General features: G+C 34.2%; 1 non-coding gene across 1 annotated transcript; it reads right to left on the bottom strand.

The window, feature by feature from the left end:
* Positions 1-3,341: 3,341 nt before the first annotated feature.
* Positions 3,342-3,464, bottom strand: LOC120087438. Its single transcript, XR_005484577.1, has one exon. It is a non-coding gene; the product is annotated as a small nucleolar RNA SNORD14 (small nucleolar RNA).
* Positions 3,465-7,988: the final 4,524 nt, after the last annotated feature.

Genomic DNA, 7,988 nt, shown 5'->3' with positions numbered 1-7,988 from the left:
GTGGTTTAAATTTAAATTTGGATTGATATTTTGGGTGAATTTTAGTAAAGACTATTTGGCGTTTTTCTTCTATTATTTTTGTACAATAGTTATTATATTATTATGTCTTATATTTGGATTGAATGGGTCAAAATAATATGTCACAAAGTAGCCTTTGTTATCAAGATTAATTTAATAATGAAATATAAGATGTGCATATTCATAAATTTATGCAGATAATTATCGGCCCAAATGAAGATAATTATTTGGCCAAATTATGGGTATGCATGTGGTAATGAGTATCTGACAATTATCAGGACTACTGATGTGAAAAATAGTCGATCCAAAGAAAGACTATTTTTTGACAGGATTTATTGCTAGTGTTTTGTTTACTGCATTAAAAGTACCATTTATAGTTGGTGTTTTTGCCCAAAGGTTGGACGTCAATATTGTGCTAGGTATCTTGTTAAAGGGGCCCACCATATATGTGTTAGTTTGTCATATTTTAATTATGAGTATATGTTTTGTTGTTTATTGTTTTAGTTGGTCTTACTCAAATATCTGGAAATCTAAGTTCAATCTCTAAGTTGAATAGATCGAACTTCAAGATTTTGAAGGAAAGCCTAGAGATACTTCTCGGTTATATGGATTTGGACCTTGCATTAAAGATCGATAAACCTACTTCTACTGAGGAACAACCGAATATGACTAATATAGAGAAATGGGAACGGTAAAATCGCATGTCTCTAATGATCATTAGGCATTTCATTTCAAAGTCTTTTCTGGGCTCTATCACGGAAAGTGAAAATGGTAATAAGTTCCTTGCTCAAATTGAGAAATGTTTTGCTAAAAACGAAAAAGGGGAAACAATTAGTCTTTTGACTTTTTTAACTTCCACTAGGTATAAAGGCAATGGGAACGTAAGGGAGTACATTATAGAAATGTCCAATCTCGCAAGTAAATTAAAGGCACTTGATATCGAGATAAATGAAAAATTACTCGTACATCTGGTACTTATCTATCTTCATGCACAATTCACTCAGTTTAAGATAAGCTATAATACTCAAAAGAATAAATGGAGTATTAATGAGCTTATCTCACAATGTGTGCAAAGATATGATTGAGAAGTAAAAGATAGAAAGTACTCATTTGGCAACTGACTCTCGTGACAAGAAGAAAAACTACGAGTATTGTAAAAAGACATCTCAGCATAATAAGAGCAAGAAACAAGCTACTGAAAATTCTTATTTTTTTTGTAAAAAGGAAGGCCACTTCAAGAAAGATTGCCCCAAGTATGCTAAGTGGCATGTAAAGAAGGATAAACTTCTTACTTTGGTTTGTTATGAAGTTTTTTTTACCTACAGATACAAAGTGATGCTAAAAGATTCATCTACGTGGGCGATGGCAAAGCAGTTTCAATTGAAGATAGTGAAAATTTTAAATTACGTTTAAAAATTATTTGTTATTTGGATTTGAATGAGACTTTTGTTGTACCGTCGTTTAGACAGAATTTAATTTCTATTTCCAGTTTGGACAAATTTGGTTTTTCTTATTCTTTTGGAAATAATAAAGTTAGTCTTTTTTAAGATTCCAAGTTTATTGGTACTGGCTCTTTAATTGATAATCTATATATGCTTGATTCTTTTGCTTCATTTAACAAGATTTTGTTATCTAATCACTAGAATAAATTCGGGCTTTAATGTCGGTTTTAAACCGACATTAAAGATAGTGTTAAAGTGCTTTAATGTCGGTTGCCTTTAATGTCGGTTTTAAACCGACATTAAAGGACTTCAATAACACTAATAACACAACCTTCAATGTCGGTTGGAACCGACATTAAAGGCCTTTAGTTAAAGCCCTTTAATGGAAGAAAAGTAATGAAACCCGGGATGGCTACTGAATAACCTCCTTTGACTTTCTCAATAATAAAGCCTTTGACTTCTGTATTCGTTTGCCAAATCTTGTTCAGTTCCATCCAAGCTCGGTTTTGTCTGAATCTTCGTGGAAGAAGAAAAAACGGTTCACTAGCCACTACATCTGTGGATCCCATCAAATCATTAAACCTGGCGGCAGCTTGCTCTTTGATCAGTGATTCGTCGGTCGATAAAGCCCTTTAATGTCCGTTGCAACCGACATTAAAGCCCTTTAATGTCCGTTTTATCAATTATTGTCCTTTTTTTTTTAAATTTTGTTGCCAAATCCATTTTTTCGGTCAAAAAGTATAACATGACACATCATCATCGAATGTTGTAGCTATGACATATTATTCATGTATGGATTATAAATCTATTACATTTAATTCGCAAATTCTGGTATAAAATTATAATTTAAAAGGTTGTACAATAATTCAGGCCTTGAAAACACAAATTACAAGTAATACAAACATTATGATTTTACAAACATTATGGATTTACTGTCCTTCTCCACTTGGTAATTATGGATCCCTTCATAATTCTTCTCGAACACCCCCCAGCTTCAGCAATGTCTGATTATAGGCATTTTTGTCTGAACACTGTTGTTTAAAGGATCACAAACAATAAAGGTTTAATACAAAGGATTGAAAGTGAAAATGTAATCAGAATTCATATTCAACTAATCGTATTTATTGGGAATGTACATAAATGGTATATTAGCATTCAAAGTATGCCAAAACATAAGCATAAGAATATGAAAGAGGAAATGAGGAAATTAGCATTCAAAATCTAAAACTCACATGATCCAATGACAACAAAAATGAAGAATCCAATAAGAATAGGGCCGACAGGGTAGTCCTTTCCCTTCATTGTAGCAGTCTCAGGCACAACCCCTCTTCAAAATGTTCTTCTTGAACCTTTCCACCTTCATGTGCCCTTGCTCTTGTTCACTGCCTTGCTATGCTTCAGAGACCATGCAAGGTACTGCAAATGCAACTATATTAAGAACTTCTTCAGATGCTTTACGAGCAACTCGAAACTGCATGATTAATGAGAGTTTCATGAACTAGTTGTAGAAATGTAGACCTATACACTGGTACATCTAGAAATTACTTAGTCATTTGAAAAGCTATTTATTAAAGTACCTCGTCTCCAAAAGGACGGTTGACATCTGATGAAATTTTGGATGAAAAAACTGCAAGAAGCAGACGCAAAGCAAAAGAAATTTGGCCTCCTGAAAATGGGAAAGTTTTAGACAACTTTTATGATTGATGTTCAAGGGAGTATTCAAATTAGTTTGTATGAAAAAACTTCAGACACAAAGCAAGAGCAATTTGTATGATGATTTGGTAATGAGTCGCTGGGGGGTTTTGAAGAGTGAATATGCATTATAAAACAAAAAATTAAAAATCAAATCATCGAGAAACTAGAAGTAAAACTCTTAAATAGAGCCTCAAACATCCAAGGAAGGATAAGAACAACAGAAGCTCTCAAGCCTGGCTTTGGCGAAAGCTCTCAGGCAGCCACTGCGAATGTTTTGAGAAACAAGCCTTAAATGTATCATCACAGACTCATTACCAAATCATCATACAAATCAATAAGAAAAATCAAATAAAAAAACAATAAAAGAGAATATAGAATGTGGGAAAATTTGAATGCATAAGCATCATAAAGGAAGTAAATGCCAGAATCTCATCTCCCAAAGATCATTGTCGGCAACGTACAGCGCTGAAAATGCTACGAAATATTAGAAGCGCATCATAGACTCTAATTTATTGCCTTCCAATAGAAGAAAATCAAACCAAAAACAAATCTAAAATGCATTTGGGAAAACAAATCTAAGAAACCATCCCCACTCAAGGAGAACATGCTAGATTTCAGTTTTTGGTCTGGCTCACCGGTATCTAAAGTATACATGATACCAGCTCTAGAACAAAAGCCTGCAATAATTTAAGATCATGTTGATTTTTACAAAAAAAAAAAACACACAAAGATAGATGATGAAGATAATAATTGATGAAGATTAAATTGTCAATATCACACAAAATGATGGTGTATAAGATGTCAGAGTCCAAAGATCGTTTAGCCAGTTACCAAGAATCGAGAAAAATTGTGCCTATCTTATAGGCATTGTTAGAGTAGTTCAATAATGTCTATATCCACTAAAGCGTATCAGAGTCGTCAATTCAGTCATAAAGAAAGATGATGAAGATAATAATTGATTGCTATATTTTTTCCAATATATCGACTGTCATAGACCGTGCACCATCATGACACACGACTCTCACCTATAATCAGCACTGAAAAATACACCATAACACCATTCTCCTATAAACATGGAAAATTGCAAGACCTCCTGAGGAATGCTGTTAATTTTCAACTATGGTGTCCTGTCTTTAGTACTCATTCAGCTCAGCAAGCAAGTGATTATTCCTTAACATTTCATTTTCAAGTTGGTAATAAACCTTAGAGGGTTTAGTTTGGTTACTTTAACAGAGCAAGTTATAAACAAATTTGATAGAAATAGAGAAATAAATAAAGAGTTACTAATGTATAAAATGTCCAATCAGCAAGTTCATAAAGTACTCACATCCTGTNATAAACAAATTTGATAGAAATAGAGAAATAAATAAAGAGTTACTAATGTATAAAATGTCCAATCAGCAAGTTCATAAAGTACTCACATCCTGTCAAGGGGCCACCAAACCTTTAATTCTCCTACCAACCAATTCCTCTCCAACACTTGATATGTCCATTACTTGAAATGAACTTAAACAATACAAGTTAGCAGAAGCCACAAAAATATATCTTTTAAAAAAATATATATATGCATCTGAGTGGGGAATCAGGATTTTCTTTGTATGTGTTAAATGTTAACATACTACGAAGTATAATCCACTTATTTATGTAATATAATAGTAATGCCCAAATAACAGCCTACGACTTAAGCTTCCAAGACTGATACTTCAATCAAATTCTCACATGTACCTCAGTGACGATGTCATATGAAAATAAACAGAGACGAAAATTTCTCAAGAAAGTACCCTAAAAGCATGTGAGTATCATACTTATGGAAGCAGACAAAGGAAGATTATAAAAGTCTTACCTCTTTTTCTACAATGGCATTACTTATTGATAATGACACTCACATACCATTTCCACAATAGCATGTGAGTGTCATTATCAATAAGTAAGATGGAAGTTTTAGAGAATCTAACGATAGGCAAACAAATTTAGTTTTGCATACAAGCATTAGGGAATGAACTTGTTTATATCCAATGACACTTCCATCCTATGTTTAATCAACATAGTAAAATAATACCTCCAACCACCATAACACCCTCCTTGATTAACAACCATTGCATTGATTATAGTCTTCTGTAGAGATCTAACCACCAAAAGAGGCACAATAAGAGAGAAATATGTTAAAAAGATGAAATTGTATGTAGCAATTCATTACATTGCTGCATTGAATTAAAACGATTTTGAATAGGAGTTTGTTAGTTTATACTCTAAACAAAACTCCTCTTTTGCCTTTTTTTTCCTTTTTTCATCTTGGACTTCCTTTATCTACCAAAATATATACCCTGGCTCAACAAGAATTGTGGTGTGGAGTATCTGAAGCAATGGCTTGGAGATGTCAACATCCATGAAATTCTTGATGACTTTACATTGGAATCTCTCTCTACTTCCTCAATCTCCCTATCTTTCTATGTTGATTGCCAGCCTTTTCTTCAATGACTTCCAGATGGTGAAAATGAAAAAAATATTAATGTAGATAATGAAAATAAACTAAAATATGTTGAAGTTATGTAGAAAAGAAAAAAAAAATGATAAAATTCTCACTGTTCATAACTTCATCTTTTTGTTCTTGACCAAGTTAGTTTCTAGTTTTATCCTTCTAACTTTAGCATTGTCATCTTCTTTATAATTTTTTTTTAAAAAAACGAAGATAAATTTCCCTGTGACAAGACAATGTAGTGCCTTACAAAAATGAAACTAAATAAAAAAACCTTAGTTTATGGTTTAACTCTTCATGAAGAAAAAAAGTTTTCCAATTTATAATTTCATAAAAAAGAAACATAATCATTGAAATTAAAACTGAAAGATTGAAATAACTTCAAATTACTAAATGTCAAATAAATATTAAAAGAATATTTCACCTTTTGAACAATAAATGACTTGGATTGAAAACGAGAGTAAACCTAAGAGGCTTCCACTCAGATCTAAACAATATAGCTAAACTCCTTAAGATCCAAACAACCCATTAAAAATAACTGCTTTGACAGACCTAAACAAACTTTGAACGGACCTCAGCTACGACGACACTGGAACGAAAAAAAAAATAGCTAGAATGAAGCTTGAACAATGAACAAATCAGACAAACCAGACAAACTAGACCTAAAAAACATGTTTAAATGTATTGGCACGGAGCTTAAGCGGATTTCATGAACAGATCTAAGAGAGAAATGAAAAACATGAACGAATCAGACAAACCTTAGCTTCGACGATGATGAAAATAGAGCTTGAACGGTTCTTTCGATCCTTGACCTCAGCTGCAACTCCATCTCTTTCTTTCTTCCGATCACCTCTTCAATCTGCTCACCTCCTCCGGACATGTAAATCCTCTCCGGCCACATTCGCACTCTCCCAAGAACGGGGAAGGACATTTACCAAAATTCTACGACGGACGACGGAGCGAAAAATGGACTCCTGCTGTATCAGTCAATGGTAGCGATTGTAAATATTTTGTACTTTCAATCTCGCTTCTTCCACAGAGTCAAATAAGAGCTATCGTTTCATTCTGACCACTCTTCTTCCACCGAGAGACTCATCGGAGCGGTTAATTCCTGATGAAATTCCTTTTCGAGTTTGTTTCTTACTGCGTGCCGGTGAACATGTCATGCATAGAGAATCCGGAGGAAACGGAGGCGCCAGGCGTTAAGGAGGTGAGATCTCTAGCTCCGATTACCACTAGAAAACACCGGCGGAGAAAACAAAGCGTGTTGTTGCCTTCAGCGGCGAAACTAGTCGCCAATTGGAAGCCGTCGCTGGGAGCGATCTTGGAGGATAAGATAGTCCTGGTAGTGATGGGTGAAGCCATTGCCGAAATAGGCCTCATAAGAATGGGGAGAGACAGAGGAGTGAGACCAAGGGAGATAAGAAGGCAAGATGGGTTAGGGCTTGGAAGAATGTGGGTTTTCCAGGAAGGGGAAGCGTTTTTCGGAAGTGGGATTCCGATGAGGGGAAGTGAGAGGGTAGGTTTTGGAATGAGAAGTAAGTAAATACAAAGAGTGAGAATGTTGAAAGTGAAGAGAAGGAAGAAGATCTTGAGAAAGAAAGAGGGAAATGAAAAAAATGGAGAGAAAATAGAAAGTTAGAGGAAAAAGTGAAACGGGTCTTTAATGTCGGTTTAAAACCGACATTAAAGATCTGCTTTTTATAAAAAAAAAAAAAAAAAACAAAACCAACATTATACATCTGATTTCACTTTTTCGAACCGACATTAAAGCCCAAAATTCTTATAGTGAATTCATATGGTACAAAGCGTAAATTAAATGAGAATTTCGCTATGTTATGCCACAAACGTCTAGGTCACATCTCTAAACAGAGAATTTAGAGACTTGTGTCAGATGTAATTCTTGGTTCCCTTGATTTAAGTAACTTCAACGTTTTTGTGGAATGTATTAAGGGAAAATAGATAAACATAAGAAAATTAGATGCCAACAAATGCTCAAACGTCTTAGAACTAGTACATACGGACATTTGCGGTCCGCTCCCTTCCCTTGGCTTCTTAGAATGGACAACAATATTTTATTACATTCACAGAAAACTATTCAAGATATAAATACCTATATTTAATTCATGAGAAGTCTCAACTTTTGGACGTTTTCCATTCTTTCAAAGCTAAAGTTGAACTTCAACTTGGAAAGAAAATTAAGGTTGTCAAATCTAATCGTGGTGGTGAATACTACAGTAGATATGATGGATCAAATGAGCAATATCCAGAGCCCTTTGCCAAATACCTAGAGGAATGTGGAATCATCCCACAATAACTATGTCGGGCAAACCCAGCATGAATGGTGTAGCGAAAAG

Source organism: Benincasa hispida, chromosome 9, assembly GCF_009727055.1.
Source record: "Benincasa hispida cultivar B227 chromosome 9, ASM972705v1, whole genome shotgun sequence".
NCBI classification, from domain to species: Eukaryota; Viridiplantae; Streptophyta; class Magnoliopsida; order Cucurbitales; family Cucurbitaceae; genus Benincasa; species Benincasa hispida.
The sequence above is the reverse complement of the archived record's forward strand: the minus strand, read 5'-3'. Positions and strand labels throughout refer to the sequence as shown.